This window comes from Bufo bufo, chromosome 5 (genome assembly GCF_905171765.1).
Source record: "Bufo bufo chromosome 5, aBufBuf1.1, whole genome shotgun sequence".
Lineage (NCBI taxonomy): Eukaryota > Metazoa > Chordata > Amphibia > Anura > Bufonidae > Bufo > Bufo bufo.
Genome location: NC_053393.1, coordinates 171,351,470 through 171,369,498, shown reverse-complemented (window position 1 = coordinate 171,369,498; position 18,029 = coordinate 171,351,470).

The following is an 18,029-nucleotide window of genomic DNA, read 5'->3' as shown; positions in this document are numbered from 1 at the left end:
TATGACTCCTTTTCAGACTCCTGTTGCTTACTTGTCTAAGATTGAGTAGCCTCCCCTTTGAATTCATCCAACATTGCGACTTCCTCATCTTCCTGCTTCTGCGCCTCGACGGCTTGATCAATGACACGACGCAATGCACGCTTCAGAAAGAAGGCGTAAGGTACGATGTCACTGATGGTACCCTGGCTGCGACTGACCAGTTTGGTAATCTCATCAAATGGCCGCAGCCACCTGCGCAGTGAAAAAAAAACAAGCTCCCAGAACCTGTCCTGCCGCAGAGTTCGTACAGGTAGTCGTTAACTGCACGTTTCTGCTGGAGCAGCCTATCAAGCATATACAAGGTGGAGCTCCATCACGTCGGGCAGTCACAAATCAGACGTCTGATGGACAGGTGGTGTCGCCACTGTATGTCAGCAAGGCGAGCCATTGCCGTGTAAGATCTTCTAAAATGGCCAGAGATTTTCCTGGCCTGCCGCAAGATGTCCTGGACCCTGGGGTATTTGGCAACGAATCGCTGCACGACTAAGTTCAGGACGACTGCACGACTAAGTGTGTCATTTTGCCCTGTTTCAGCACGCTCAGCATATTGGCACAGTTGTCGCACACCACTTTAGCAACTGTCAAATTGAGCGGGGTTAGCCACTGATCAGCCTGTAACTGCAAAGCTGAAAGCAGTGCAGGACCGGTGTGGCTCTTGGCTTCCATGCACAACAGACGCAGCACAGCATGGCAACGTCTCACCTGGCACGTTGAATAGGTTCTGGGGAGCTTGGGGGGCGCAACAGAAGAGGGAGTAGGAGCGGAAAAGGAGGAGTCAGCCGAGGAGGAGAGGGAGGATTGAGTAGGCGGAGGAGAAGAAGAGGCAGGCCTGCATGCAATCCGTAGAAGTTACACCAAATCTACACGAGAGCCACGGGTTGCATGCTTGACAGCTGTCAAAAGGTTCACCCAGTGGGCAGTAAAACATTATGTACCTTCCCTGCCCGTGTTTGCTAGACCACGTGTCTGTGGTCAGATGTATCTTGGCACTGACACTGTGTGCCAGAGATACATTAAATCGGAGCTGAACGCTATGCCCTTCTGGGAGAAATATTCTTCCGGGGACCTTCCATTGCGGTGTTCCAATGGCCACAAATTTTCTAAAGGCCTCCGAGTCCACCAGTTTATATGGCAGTAGTTTGCAGGCTAGCAGTTCTGACAATCCAGCGTTCAGCCGTTGAGCAAGAAGGTTATCCGGCCTCATCATCTTTATTCGCTCGAACATTTGGGGCAAGAAAGCCTGCCTTTTGTCAGATGAACTCGATGAATACACGGTGGAAGGTGGAGTGGAGGACAACTAAGAGGAGAAGGAGAAGAGGCAGGACGGGGAGCTCCGTTAGTGTGGCTTTGTGGGTTCTGATGGTGTTGTTCCCACTGGGCTCGGTGATGGGAGGCCAGGTGCTTTCTTAAGGCGTCGTCCCTAGGTGAGTGTTGGGCTTGCTGCGACTTATGCGTTGACAGCACAGGCTGCAGATGGCAACACTATTGTCAGCAGCTGACAAGGTATAAAAAGCCCACACTGCGGAGCCATATGCCGGCGACCTGGGAACGCCAGATGTGACCATGCATGGTGGATGGCTAGTTCCAGATACATTAGCAGTCTTCTTTTTGCCTCCTGTGCACTGTAAGTTCTGCCTGCTTCTCCTCCTCCTCCTCCCTATCTGCTGCTCCGTCTCTCCCTCTGAACTTCCCTCCTCTTCCTCTCTCATGGGCACCCATGTGACGTCCATCGACACATCATCATCGGATTCTTTGCATTCACCCCCACTGAAATTAGAGATCTCGGAGTAGGTAGCAACAGCGCGAACCACCCTCCTTGGGCTGATCTGGGTACTGTCGTCAGACTGCTGGGTGGCGACTTTTGATACCTCCTCTTCCTGATCCGATGCCAATAATGGCTGCGCATCAGTAAGTAATGAATGGGAAAATAATTCCTCTGACTCGAGCGAAGGGGATATGGTGGTGGTGGTGTCTTTGGGGGTGCACACACCAGAGAGTGAAGAGAGTGCAGATAGAGAGGATGAGGAGGGTGCAGAAGTGGAAGGCTGAGTGAGCCACTCAACCAAGTCTGGTGTTTCCTTTGACGTAATCGCATGCACCTTCTGCAACTTCCCACTTAGCCTCCAGCCTGGTGCTTCTGCCCGACCCCTACCACCCCTGCGGAATGGCCTGCCTCTTTCTTTGCCTATCATTTTCAAAATGACACTGTGACAAAAGTCCTTATAGAAAAGCAGTACTTGTGGAAGAAGGTATATCACACCCCTGCCTCAATCATTTTTTTTGGGGGGGCAACTGGTAAATCACACCAGTAGAAATGATTGGTTCCAATAGCGTTTATCACTCTGTGTAGATGCAGTAATGCAGCAAAACCGCAAACAAATTCTGCACTACCTAAATGCACTACATAGAAAGTATATTATTGGTATATAACACCCATGCTTCAATTAGTTTTTTTTTTGGGGGGGGCAACTGGTAAATCACACCAGTAGAAATTATTGGTTCCAATAGTGTTTGTCACTATGTGTAGATGCGGTAACGCAGCAAAACCGCAATCAAATGCTGCACTACCTAAATGCACTATATAGAAAGTATATTATTGGTATATAACACCCCTGCTTGAATCAGTTTTTTTGGGGGGGCAACTGGTAAATCCCACCAGTAGAAATAATTTCTTGAAATAGTGTTTTTCACTCTATGTAGATGCGGTAATGCAGCAAAACCGCAGACAAATGCTGCGCTACCTAAATGCACTATATAGAAAGTATATTATTGGCATATAACACCCCTGCTTCAATCAGTTTTTGGGGGGGCAACTGGTAAATCACAATAGTAGAAATTATTGGTTCCAATAGCGTTTGTCACTCTGTGTAGATGCGGTAACGCAGCAAAGCCGCAAGCAAATGCTGCGCAACCTAAATGCACTATATAAAAAGTATATTATTGGTATATAATACCCCTGCTTCAATCATTTTTTTTGGGGGGCAACTGGTAAATCACACCAGTAGAAATGATTGGTTCCAATAGCGTTTGTCACTCTGTGTAGATGCGGTAACACAGAAAATCCGTAAACAAATGCTGCGCTACCTAAATGCACTATATAGAAAGTATATTATTGGAATATAACACCCCTGCCTCAATCATTTTTTTTTGGGGGGCAACTGGTAAATCACACCAGTAAAAATTATTTGTTCCGATAGCATTTGGCACTCTGTGTAGCTGCAGTATCGCAGCAGATCCGCACACAACTGCTGCACAATACAATTGCACTATAATATACTTTATATGTTAGAAAGTATATTATATTACACCACTCAGTATGTCACACCTATCGATAGCACACCTATACCAGTCCTTAAAAGGACTTTTGTGGCCCTCTCAGCTACAGTTTTGTGTCCCTAACAGTCTGTCCCTGTTCCACAAAGCAACCTCTCCCTACACCGGCAAAAGACTGAATGTAAAATGGTGCCCAGATCAGGTTTATTTATAAGGTAGGGGGTATGTCCATGTGCTGAAACGTCTCAATTGGCTGTCCTGTACCACCTGATGGATGTGTCATGGGTCAAAGTTCTTCACAATGTAAAATAATATCGCCATATGTTCGCCCGTTCGGCGAACAGCAAACGAGCAAAGTTCGCCACGAAACGACCACCAGGCGAACTGCAAAGCCATCTGTAGTCATTACTAACTTGATCTTGATTTGAAATTAAAAGTGGATTTCAATAGGGCAATAATCGGGCAGATTATCGAGAATGAACATTCCTTCGAACTCTTCCAACCTGACAGTCTGCCCATCTAAAGGTGCAGCTGATCACCCAATGAATGGGCGAAATGCTCGTTCATCAGGTGAAACTGTCATTCATGTAGAAATGTCAATTATCGTCTATACAGCTATCTGCTGCATGGGACTATACTTCAGGGTATTCATAGGAAGAGTTTTCCAGCAGTGAAAATACACCATAAACATTTTGTGAGCAGAGCCGGCTATAATGGGGCAGATTTACGCTACTTTCGAGGTGCACACAATATTTGCACCATACTTTGCAATCTTTTACAATTCTCACTTATAAGGGACTTATCAAGAAGATGATTTTCAGGAATAAACATTCGTACAAACACTTCTTCCTATTATTCGGCTCGTGTTAAGGTGCCTCAGATCACAAGATGAAAAAACAAAATGCTCATTCATCAGGTAGAATAATCTTTAGGGTGGACACCTCAGTCATTGTTTCTGGGCAGGAGATTGTGCTTCTGCTCTCCAGAACAATGAATCTGTATGGTTGGTGTTGGAGCCATGTGACTTCTGTACGGTTACGTCACATGACCTAGGAAGAGGGTTTGATGTTCATGGAGCGCCCAGTTTCTTCTAACAGCTGATCGGCAGGGGTCCCTCTACCGATCTGATATTGATGACTAGAGATGAGCAAACGTCTCAGAAATTTGATTTGAAAAAATTTGGTTCGATCCAAATTTATTAGTGGCGAATCGATTTAAAAAATGGCTATTTACTGGCTGCAGAGAGCCTTTATAGTGGTGTAGAAACTGTGTCTTGCAGTAACACGCATAGTGAGTTTGCTGTGGTAGGGAAACAATACTGAGAGTCAGTATAACACGCAGATGACAGGTGTCAATCTTAGTATCACTGCACATTTCACTTATTTGGGCAGTTACGTTGCCAAAACTGACCAAATAACTCAAGTGTGAACTCAGCCTTACAGGTCAATGTTAGCGCCAGGTAAAAAGAACTGTGCAGAGGCCCAAGATCCTACTATAGCGTGAAAGAGCGCACTCCTTTTACACCAATTCACTAATTCCACATAGATTTCTACAGAATATGTTCTATTAAACGCTTATACAAGTAGAGCCCCCCAGAGTGGAGTGGGTGTCAGCAGTAAGTTTGTGTTGACTTCACTAATTATTTTGCACTTCCCCAGATCCATCAGAACAATAACCCCCAAAAAATGGATCCTGTCTGTGGAGCATCCGCCTTCACTCGGTCAGCATTTGGTTAGTAATCCATCAGTAATCCATCAGTATTGCTAAAGCCAAAAAAACAGGAGTGGATCCAAAACAGAGATGACACGTGAATGGAATATTTGCATGTCTCCTGTGTTTTGAACCCACTCCTGCTTTTGGCTATCAAATCATAAGACAATTCTGATGCAAAATAGGGACCATGTAATGAAGACCTTACAGTTGTTACATAGACAGGATTCGTTGTGCGTCTCATTTTTCCTTCCTTCTGACAGATCAGAAGAAGGGTCAAATAAATGATGATGTCAGCCAGCCCGAAAGGCAAAATAGTGGCCCAGTCATGAAGTGGGGAGTGTGGGAACAGCATGAGAAGTCCATAGAGTGGCCCTATGACATAGTAGTGAGGTGGAAGCAGCAAGAGGAGACCACAGAGTGGCCGAATGACAGAGTCTGGAGGTGGCAGCAGCATTAGGAGGAGGCCACAGGGTGGCACAATGACAGTATGGAGGTGGCAGCAGCATCAGGAGGCCACGGAGTGGCACAATGACAGAGTGCAAAGGTGGCTGCAGCAGCATCAGCAGGAGGCCACAGGGTGGGAAAATGACAGTGTGGAGGTGGCTGCAGCAGCAGCATCAGGAGGAAGCCACAAGGTGGCACGATGGACAGTGTGGAGGTGGCAGTAGCAGCATCAGGAGACCTGAGTGGTGAGGTGGCAGCAGCATCAGGAGACTACAGAGTGACCCGTTGACAGAGTGGGGAGGTGGGTGGCAATACCAGTACCAGCTGAATATGGCAGGTGAAACAAGGAGCACTTGGCATCAGATGTGTGGCATCAGGTGGGTGGCAGCATCAGAATAGTATCTGAGGCAGATAGCCAGAAGAAACTTTTGTCAAAGTGTTGGTGTGGCACCATGGATGATCTAGTCTGATGCATCAGGCATTGGTGGGTGGAAATCCTGGCTGATCCACGCCTGATTAATCTTGACAAAGGTCAGTCTCTCCACATTTTGGGTGGACAGGTGAGTTCTTCTTGGGGTAATTATGGCCCCCGCCACACTAAACACCCGCTCTGATGCCACACTACTGGCCGGGCAGAACAGCTTTTCCAGGGCACACTCTGCCAGTTGCGGCCACAAATCCAGTTTGTCTGCCCAGTAGTCCAGCGGATCTTCAATGAGGGGTGGCAGGGTGCTGTCCAAGTATGCCACCACCTGGTGGTTCAGGTCTAGCTGCTGCTGCTGCTGGTGAGTAGTTTCTTCACTAGGCATGTGAAGAAAATTGCTCATCAGCGAGTCTAGACTCAAGTTGCTGCTGATGGGGCTGGAACTGCTCATACACCTTCACCCACCCTGCCACAGCAGCCATGGCAGAGAAACTTGAGCGCAGAGGGCCCCCCATTCAGAACTGTGAGAGGATGGACGATGGCGCATATAGGCAGCATCCAACTGACTACATAGGATGTCTCTATAGTAGTTCAGTTTGTCCTCCCTCTCTGTGGGTGTAAAAAAGGCCCCCATTTTGGAACCGTAGCAAGGGTCCAACAAGGTGGAGAACCCTTATTAATCCCTCTGCCGAATGCTGACAATTCGGCTGTCACTATGCAAGCAAGTGAGCATGCATCGGGCCATTTGTGCAAGTGACTCGGTGGGACTCCCTGCCTCCATCTCCACTGCATACTGCCACTGTGTGTCTGGGTCCTCTGCCTCATTTTCCTCATCACCCTATAGCATCTCTGGCTGCTCCTGCCCCTCCTCTCCTGTCACCTGTGTAGAAAAACCACCCATTTCGCTACACATTGCTTGTGCTCCAATGTCCACCTCTTCCTCCATTTCAGTCCCCACGGGGCTCATGTGGCCATGAGATGTAGGCATCACGTCTCCAGTCCCCTGACCAGACAGATTTACCAGCATCTGTTCCAGGACATGAAGACTGACAAATAATGTGGCCTCCTCAAAGGGCCTGAGCAAACGGCAGGTGTCACGCATGAGCTGCCACTGGCTAACATCAAAGATACACAGGGGAGTCCTCCTGTCCACTTGGATCATCAAGAAATCGTTTATGGCCTTTCTCTGTTCGTATAGTCGGTCCAACATATGGAGGTTGGAATTTCAACGGGTAGAAATGTCGCATATCAGTCTATGTGGGGGAATGCCATTCTGCTGTTGCAACTCGAGGGTGTGTTTTGCGGTGTACGAGTGGCTGAAGTGCATTCAAAGTTTTTATAGTGGGGAGTGAGGGTCATGTGACGTGGCCAGCGTCACATGACCGACAGACCAACCAGTCGAGCACCGAGTGATCAGCTCGGGGCTCAAGGCAGACTAGGAGCAGGGAGCCACCCAGCTAGTAAAGCCGCCCTGGGAATGAGGTCAAACACAGAACCTCATTCCAAAAGCTAAGCAACAGTTCTGCGGGCAATGGGGGACCGAGTGCACCTTCGGAACCCCGTGACAGTACCCCCCCTTTTACGAGGGGCCACCGGACCCAAGACTTCAGGCGATGGCTTTTCAGGGTGTTCTAAATGAAATTTACGAACAAGTCTAGGAGCATGAACCTCCCTGGCAGGTACCCAAGATCTCTCTTCAGGTCCATACCCCTTCCAGTGAATCAGGTACTGCAAGGAATTACGCACCTTCCTGACATCCACTATTTTAGACACCACATACTCGACAGCATCATTAACAAGAACCGGCGGAGGCGAGGCTTTTGATGGTACTACCGGTTCAAAGTATTTTTTAAGCAGAGATTTATGGAACACATTATGAATGTGGAATGACTCAGGCAGCTCCAACCTAAAAGATACCGGGTTAATCACTTCCGTGATCTTATATGGTCCAATAAAACGAGGAGCAAATTTTTTAGAAGTTACCTTGAGAGATAGATTCTTGGAGGACAACCATACTTTATCCCCAACCTGAAAATTTACCCCCCTTGAACGTCTCCTATCGGCCTTGAGTTTTTGAGAACATTGAGCCTTTTCTAGGTTCGATTGAACCCGGGCCCAAACTGTGCACAGTTCGGAGGAGAGTTTATCCGCTTCAGGGTTAGAGGAGGAGACGGACGACCCAGAATGAAAACGGGGATACAAAAGAAAGGGGAGACCCCAGCAGAAGAATTGTCACGGTTATTCAAAGCAAATTCAGCCAACGGAAGGAATTTGACCCATAATTGCTTGTCATCAGTAACATACAACCTCAATAATTGTTCCACAGACTGAGTAAGGCGTTCAGTCTGCCCATTACTCTCAGGATGGTAGGCGGAAGAAAAAGACAATGAAATTTTACATATTTGACAGAAGGCCCTCCAGAATTTGGACACAAACTGCACACCCCTGTCAGAAACAATATTTTCCGGGATGCCATGTAAACGAACAATCTCTCTCACAAAAATAGACGCCAGGGTTTTAGCATTCGGAAGTTTAGACAGGGGAATGAAATGAACCATCTTGCTAAACCTATCGACCACTACCCAAACCACAGTCTTACCCTCTGCCAGCGGTAGGTCAGTTATAAAGTCCATCGAGATATGGGACCAGGGTCTACTGGGAATGGGTAGGGGTCGTAGGTTACCAGCAGGGCGAGTCCTAGGTGTCTTGGACCTGGCACAAACCTCACAGGCTGACACGTAGGACTTGACATCCCTAGTTAGAGTGGGCCACCAATAAGACCAGATCCTTAGTGCCCTCAACACCCGGATGTCCACAAAAGGCAGAATCGTGACACTCACCAACAGCTGGAGACGAAATTGTACGGGAACAAACAACTTATCTGTTGGAGTGGATACCGGTGCCAGATGTTGTTCAGACCTAATGCGAGCAGAGATATCCTGGGTAAGAGCTGCTAAGAAGATTTTTGCTGGTAGGATGGATTCAGGTGGTACCTCAGTAGGTTGAAAAGCCTGGAAGCTCCGAGATAATGCGTCCGCCTTCACATTTTTACTTCCCGGCCTGAACGTGATGGAAAAATCAAAACGAGTAAAAAACAGAGCCCATCTGGCTTGACGGGGATTCAACCTCTTAGCAGACTCGAGAAACATAAGGTTTTTATGGTCAGTGACAACAGTTACACAATGTCTTGCCCCCTCCAGGAAATGCCTCCACTCCTCAAATGCCCATTTAATGGCCAGCAGCTCCCTATTCCCTATGTCGTAGTTTCTCTCCGTGGGAGAGAATTTCCTGGAGAAGAAGGCACATGGTCTCAGATTAGTAAGGCTAGCAGGACCTTGTGAAAGGACTGCTCCTACGCCGTCCTCGGACGCATCCACCTCCACAATAAAAGGTTTCTCCTGATCAGGCTGGATCAGAATGGGAGCGCTACTGAATGCCTTTTTTAATTTTTCAAATGAAGAAAAGGCCTCAGTAGACCAATTCTCCAAATCCGCCCCTTTCTTAGTAAGGTCGGTCAACGGTTTAGCAATCACGGAAAAATTCATAATAAATTTACGATAGTAATTGGCGAAACCTAAGAACCGTTGTAAGGCCTTTAAGGATGAAGGTCTTACCCATTCCTTAATTGCTAGTACCTTACCAGGATCCATCTTGAAGGCGTGAGGAGTCAGAACATGCCCTAGAAACAGAATCTCCTGTACACCAAAGACACATTTCTCTTGTTTAGCGGATAGCTGATTCTCCCTCAACACCTCTAATACTTGTTTAACATGAGACACATGGGATTCGAAGTCAGGAGAGAATATCAAAATGTCGTCAAGATAGACAATAACAAATTTACCTAAGTACTCCCTAAGAATGTCATTCATGAAGTTTTGGAACACAGCTGGGGCATTGCTGAGTCCAAAAGGCATCACTTGATATTCAAAGTGTCCTACCGGAGTATTGAACGCCGTCTTCCATTCGTCTCCCTCCTTGATTCGGATTAGATTGTATGCCCCTTTCAGGTCAATTTTGGAAAACCAGGTTGCCCCCAGAACCTGGTTAAATAAATCCGGAATCAATGGGAGGGAGTATCTATTCTGGACAGTGATTTTATTTAATCTCCGGTAATCGATACATGGCCTAAGACCACCATCTTTTTTCTTAACAAAGAAAAACCCCGCCCCCATAGGAGAGACAGAAGGTCTAATATGCCCTTTACCAAGGCTCTCCTTAATATAATCTTCCATGGCCTTGCGTTCGGGCATAGAAAGATTATAAATTCGTCCTTTAGGAAACTTGGCCCCCTCTACTAGCTCTATGGAACAATCATACGGTCTATGGGGGGGTAGAACCTCCGGGGTTGGTGATGAGAATACATCAGAATATTCTCTAACAACAGAGGGTAAAGTATCAGACTTTACTGAGACCCCAGCCTGTACCAAGGACAAGCACGAGTCACACTTTAGGCCCCCATCTCACCAACTCCCCATTGGACCAATCTATAGTGGGGTTATGTAGTCGGAGCCAAGGCAACCCTAGTACCACCTCAGCAGGTAGGTTCTCCAGGACTAGAAGCGAACATCTCTCTGAGTGGCACACACCCACGGTTAGAGAAATCTCTGAGGTACATAAGCTCACCGTACCACCAATAAGAGGAGTAGCATCAATAGCCATGACATGGATAGGAGTTGGTAAGGCAAACATAGGAATACCCAATCTTACAGCATACTCAGAGTCAATAAAGCTAGCCGCTGAGCCAGAATCAATAAAGGCCTTACCCGGCCATTTATCTACTCCCAGAGAAATCGTAATGGGTACCGAAAGCTTACATTTAGAAAATTCAGGGTGTACCTGGTCTTTAGGTTGCCTTGTCTTAGGAGACTTGACAGAGAGGACCTTCTTAGGACACTGGTTGATCCAATGGTCAGGATCTCCACAGTAAAAGCATTCTCCACGTCTGCAGCGAAGATTCCCTCGGGTCATGCCAACCTGCATGGGTTCCTCGGTGGAGACCTCAGCATTGTCTCTGGGATAGGCCTCTGGCTGGACCACCATCTGGGAAGAGAACTGTTGTTCCTGTCGTCTCTCTCTAACCCGTCGGTTAAGTCGGACAACAAGGGTCATCATCTCCTCTAAGGTCTCTGGAAGTTGATAACTGACCAGAAGATCCTTTAATTTATCAGACAGACCTGACCTGAACTGACTCTTCAGGGCTGGTTCGTTCCATCCTGAGGGGACACACCACCTTCTGAATTGGGTGCAATAATCCTCCGCTGGTAAATTGCCCTGAACCAGTGCCTTTAGAGCCGACTCGGCTACTAGAGCCCTGTCTGGTTCATCATAGAGGGTACCCAAGGCCTGAAAGAACCTCTCCACAGAATATAAACAACTGGTGCTAGCAGGTAAAGAGAACGCCCAGTCCTGGGGATCACCCTGTAATCGGGAAATGATAATGCCCACGCGTTGACTCTCGGGGCCAGAGGACACGGGGCGCAAACGGAAGTAAAGTTTGCAACTCTCCTTAAAAGAGAGAAACTTCCTCCGGTCTCCAGAAAAGGGTTCTGGGAGCTTAATCTGGGGCTCAAAATGCGGACTGGAGGCCTGAGGAGTGGAAGAAACTTGCCCTAACTCAAAAGAACTGAGTTTTTCCCCTAACTCCTGCACCCTCTGCGTCAGATTAGAGACATGGTCAGTCAGGGTCACCAGAGGATTCATAATACAGTGGTTATTGGGCCTGTTAATCTGTAACGGTCGCGTACACACAGGGGGGAGGGAAGTGACCACTGTGCTTCACCCTTCCCCCTGGCCCTGCCTACTTGCCTCGCGAGTCCTAATGACAGGGGACAACTGGACGGCAATCCCTAACTTGGAATAAGTGCAGGGATGACAGACAGACAAACAACAGGATGTGAACGGACCGAGTCAATACCAGGAAAGCTGCAAAGTACAAATGGAGCAAGCAGAGAATTGTCAGGAGAAGCCAGGGTCATAAATACCAGGAGAGCAGAGAAGTACAAGAGGAGTCCTAAGAGAGTAGTCAGGTGGGAGCCGAGGTCACAATACCAGGACGGATGCGCAGTACAGGCGGAGCAGGCAAAAGGATGGTCAAGGAACAGGATCAGGTAAGTATACAGCAGTCCAACAAATAGCCAGGAACCTAGAAATTAACAGGCAACCTGTAGCCAGCAGGCTGCCTGTATTTATAGTGGGGAGTGAGGGTCATGTGACGTGGCCAGCGTCACATGACCGACAGACCAACCAGTCGAGCACCGAGTGATCAGCTCGGCGGTCAAGGCAGACTAGGAGCAGGGAGCCACCCAGCTAGTAAAGCCGCCCTGGGAATGAGGTCAAACACAGAACCTCATTCCAAAAGCTAAGCAACAGTTCTGCGGGCAATGGGGGACCGAGTGCACCTTCGGAACCCCGTGACACAATGACTGTATCAAACAGCACTTTCACCCCAATGACAAGAACGGTTTGCTGGAATTACAGAGCTGTATATTGGCAATTTGGATCCGCAGTCAGTGCAGCAAGTTGTAATAGGATTGTTCCTATTACCCAGGCTGTAAATTCCCTTACTGAACCCTGTTCTGCTTCAATACTGTGGAATGATTCCTCCCTATCCTTTCCTTGAACTTATATACAGCAAAATAAAAGTATTAAAGTCTTTTCTACCACTGTCTCTAGCACCTTCTGATGTCTCTCCCTGCACTAAGTACACCTGAAAATGGCTGAATCCAAGATGGCTGAGGCTATTTATAGGGCTGTGACATCACAGGGCTGGCTGGCTGCAGATTGGCTGCATGCATGGCATTGCTGGTGATCCCAGAGTTCCTTGCTCCATGTCCTAAGACATGCAGCAGCAATTTTAGGAAAAAATGCGATTCATTACCACGAAGCACGAGGAAATTCGGATTCGGTGCGAATAGAATTTTTCCTGAAATTCGGATCGAATTCCACTTTCTGAACTTCGATTAGCTCATCTCTATTGATTACCTATCCAAAGGATTTTCCCTTTAAGACTGCCCCAATATCTTTTAATTCTGCACAGTGTGTGCACCTTCATTGACATATAGTTATCTACAATGTACACTGACGAGCAAATGGGTAACAATGTTTTGAACTTTTGACTCCAGGCTCCATATCTCACCATCACTACAACTTCAAACGTGAGACTAACATCATTTTATAGACAATCATCTTGGCTATCTCATAAATTGGACTTGACACTATTTAGCATTTGATTAGTTAGGCAGATTCTTGTCATGTAACTGCATTGTTACTGTTTTGCTTCTTGTGGTGGAACAATCTTCTTCTTATTGTATGCTACAAATTACAATCTGTTCACACATTCCCTAATACTGTAGCTCAGTGTGTTATTAGGTTAATTCCCAAGCGAAAGGTCACTGGTTCGAATCCAGGAGGAGCAATAAAGAAGATTAAGAAGATTTCCCAAGAAAAGAGAAACAGCATCATCCAGCCCTCATCGATAGCAGTCCCTAGGCCAATGAAATTTCCAAACGGCATCATGTGAGTGCCTTGACAGTTGGAAGAATACAAAATGAAGTCCGTCCATCCATCCATTCTAAAGCCAGGAGTTGGACATACAGGCATCAAGTGAGTCCTGTTATGACAAACGTGGCAGTGCAGATGACTCATATGCTTCCTAATAGTGAAACCGCAGATGTCCATGCAAGCATCATGCGACGCGTATTATACAAGAATGGTGGGCCGAAAAAGGTGAAGAAGCCTCGACTTCAATATCATCATAAGAAGCATCAGCTTGAGTTTGCAAAAAAGTACGAACAGTGGACAGTAGAAGATTGGAAACGGGTGATTTGGAATGATGAGATGAAAGTCAATAGACTGGGGGCTGAGGGGTGCATATGGGTCTGGAAGAAACAAGGGAAAAGGGGGCTAATGGATCGACAAATTGAAGGAACTTTCAAGATTGGTGGAGGAAGCCTGATGATATGGGGTTGTTTCACAGCCAAATGAGTTGGATACTTGACCAAGTTCGATGGTGGTCTCAATGCTGAGCTATATGTGAGTAATGAGTATCTTACAAGATGCGTTACTTCGTACACTCGAGTAATAGGGTTATGAAAAGGACAACTACTTGAAGCATACGTCGAGATTGGCAAAGAAATTATTCAATGACAATGAAGTAGAGGGATGCTGGATTGACACCCACAGTCTTCAGACCTCAACCTAATTGAAAACTTGCGGGCAGAGTTGAAGAAAAATCTGTATTCGTACCCAAGTGAGTCAACCAGTATGCATCAACATTAGGAACGTGTAGAAGAGACCTGGGAACAGATTTTAGACATGCTTGAATCTGATATAGAGCATGCCTAGAAGGATTTAGGCGGTGTTGAAAACCAAAGGTGGATTTGCAAAATAATAAAAATTGAAATTTACAATTTTAGGAGCAAAACAGTTACAATGCACATACATGACAAGAATCTGCCTAACTAATCATATACTAAATAGTTGCAAGTCCAATTTATGTATGAGATAGCCAAGATGATTGTCTATAAAATTATGGTAGTCTCAAGTTCGAAGCTGTAGTGGAGGGTGAGATGGTGAATGGTGAAAGTCAAAAGTTCTAAACATTCCTACCCTTTTGCTTGTCAGTGTATCCATGTACATTGCTACATCAGTACCTCATAGCAATCAGTTGCTCAGCTGTAATCAGGGGCATAACTATAGCCATAGAAGCCACAGGATTTTTCTATGGGGCCCAGAGTTTGGCGGGGCCCAATCAGGAGCAAAAACATTATAACTTTTTGTGTGGGAATAACAATATTGTGGCTTTTTTTATATGTGGGTTTTCTGATATATGGTCCTAATATACATAACTTTAATTACTGCTACTTATGCTGCTGTTTTAATTTTCTTACACAAGGTGGTATCTTGATAAATCTGCTCATTGTTGTCACCATTGTTAATAATCTGTCCTGAGATCATATTGAGAGCTGGGAGTTTATAATAATAAAGACATCCGTGCATTTGTTTGAAGCACTGTAGATAATACTATACATCTGTTGACACGCCATTAATGCTGTGTATAAATGATTACAGCTATCAACACTATACACAAGGTGCAAAAACCACCTGTTTCAACTTCACTGGAGCGTCAAAAGCAGCCTGCTCCCAGTGTAAATCAGGTGCATCTCTTATTACGGTAGTATAAATCTTTTACTGATACTTAACCTTTAAATGATTGCTTATTCTTGATCAATTCATATGGCAGTTCCAGGTCTGTCAGCAGAAGGATTTTATAAAATCAGACAAAGCTACTGGATAGCTTTATAATTCGCTGTTAACATGCATACTTTCAATTGCTAATAAAATACAGTATTTAGAGAGCATTGTATCTGTGGAGATGTTTGGTTTCTAAATGAATGTCTCCAATGTTCTAGAAATGGTTCAATGCTGTTTTCTGCATTGGTTATTACTAGAGTTGAGCGAACACCTGGATGTTCGGGTTCGAGAAGTTCGGCCGAACTTCCCGGAAATGTTCGGGATCGGGATCCGAACCCGAACCGAACTTCGTCCCGAACCCGAACCCCATTGAAGTCAATGGGGACCCGAACTTTTGGGCACTAAAAAGGCTGTAAAACAGCCCAGGAAAGAGCTAGAGGGCTGCAAAAGGCAGGAACATGTAGGTAAATCCACTGCAAACAAATGTGGATAGGGAAATGAATTAAAATAAAAATTAAAAAAATAAAAATGAACCAATATCAATTGGACAGAGGTCCCATAGCAGAGAATCTGGCTTCACGTCAGCAGAGAATCAGTCTCTTCATGCCATAGCAAAGAATCTGGCTTCATGTCAGCACAGAATCAGTCTCTTCATGCCATAGCAGAGAATCTGGCTTCATGTCAGCACAGAATCAGTCTTCATGTCATAGCAGAGAATCAGGCTTCACGTCACCCACCACTGGAACAGGCCACTGTCACACATTTAGGCCCCGGCACCCAGACAGAGGAGAGCGATCCCGTAACAGAGAATCTGGCCTTATGTCAGCACAGAATCTGTCTTCATGTCATAGCAGAGAATCAGGCTTCACGTCACCCACCACTGGAACAGGCCACTGTCACACATTTAGGCCCCGGCACCCAGACAGAGGAGAGCGGTCCCGTAACAGAGAATCTGGCCTTATGTCAGCGCAGAATCTGTCTTCATGTCATAGCAGAGAATCAGGCTTCACGTCACCCACCACTGGAACAGGCCACTGTCACATATTTAGGCCCAGGCACCCAGGCAGAGGAGAGAGGTCGCGTAACAGAGAATCTGGCTTCATGTCAGCACAGAATAAGTCTTCATGTCATAGCAGAGAATCAGGCTTCACGTCACCCACCACTGGAACAGGCCACTGTCACACATTTAGGCCCCGGCACCCAGACAGAGGAGAGGTTCATTCAACTTTGGGTTGCCCCACAATATAATGGTAAAATGAAATTAAAAATAGTATTGAATGAGGAAGTGCCCTGGAGTAGAATAATATATTGTTAAGGGGAGGTAGTTAATATATAATCTGCACAAGGGATGGACAGGTCCTGTGGGATCCATGCCTGGTTCATTTTTATGAACGTCAGCTTGTCCACATTGGCTGTAGACAGGCGGCTGCGTTTGTCTGTAATGACGCCCCCTGCAGTGCTGAATACACGTTCTGACAAAACGCTGGCCGCCGGGCAGGCCAGCACCTCCAAGGCATAAAAGGCTAGCTCTGGCCACGTGGACAATTTGGAGACCCAGAAGTTGAATGGGGCCGAACCATCAGTCAGTACGTGGAGGGGTGTGCACAGGTACTGTTCCACCATGTTAGTGAAATGTTGCCTCCTGCTAACACGTTCCGTATCAGGTGGTGGTGCACTTAGCTGTGGCGATAAAACTTTTCCACATCTCTGCCATGCTAACCCTGCCCTCAGAGGAGCTGGGCGTGACACAGCTGCGTTGGCGACCTCTTGCTCCTCCTCTGCCTTCGCCTTGGGCTTCCACTGGTTCCCCTGTGACATTTGGGAATGCTCTCAGTAGCGCGTCTACCAAAGTGCGCTTGTACTCGCGCATCTTCCTATCACGCTCCAGTGTAGGAAGTAAGGTGGGCACATTGTCTTTGTACCGGGGATCCAGCAGGGTGGCAACCCAGTAGTCTGCACACGTTAAAATGTGGGCAACTCTGCTGTCGTTGCGCAGGCACTGCAGCATGTAGTCGCTCATGTGTGCCAGGCTGCCCAGAGGTAAGGACAAGCTGTCCTCTGTGGGAGGCGTATCGTCATCGTCCTGTGTTTCCCCCCAGCCACGCACCAGTGATGGGCCCGAGCTGCTTTGGGTGCCACCCCGCTGTGAACATGCTTCATCCTCATCCTCCTCCACCTCCTCCTCATCCTCGTCCTCCTCGTCCTCCTCGTCCTCCAGTAGTGGGCCCTGTCTGGCCACATTTGTACCTGGCCTCTGGTGTTGCAAAAAACCTCCCTCTGAGTCACTTCGAAGAGACTGGCCTGAAAGTGCTAAAAATGACCCCTCTTCCTCCTCTTCCTCCTGGGCCACCTCCTCTTTCATCATCGCCCTAAGTGTTTTCTCAAGGAGACATAGAAGTGGTATTGTAAAGCTGATAACGACGTCATCGCCACTGGCCATGTTGGTGGAGTACTCGAAACAGCGCAACAGGGCACACAGGTCTCGCATGGAGGCCCAGTCATTGGTGGTGAAGTGTGTCTGATCCACAGTGCGACTGACCCGTGCGTGCTGCAGCTGAAACTCCACTATGGCCTGCTGCTGCTCGCACAGTCTCTCCAGCATATGCAAGGTGGAGTTCCACCTGGTGGGTACGTCGCATATGAGGCGGTGAGCGGGAAGGCCGAAGTTACGCTGTAGCGCAGACAGGCGAGCAGCGGCAGGGTGTGAACGCCGGAAGCGCGAACAGACGGCCCGCACTTTATGCAGCAGCTCTGACATGTCGGGGTAGTTGCGAATGAACTTCTGCACCACCAAATTCAGCACATGCGCCAGGCAAGGGATGTGCGTCAAACCGGCTAGTCCCAGAGCTGCAACGAGATTTCGCCCATTATCGCACACCACCAGGCCGGGCTTGAGGCTCACCGGCAGCAACCACTCGTCGGTCTGTTGTTCTATACCCCGCCA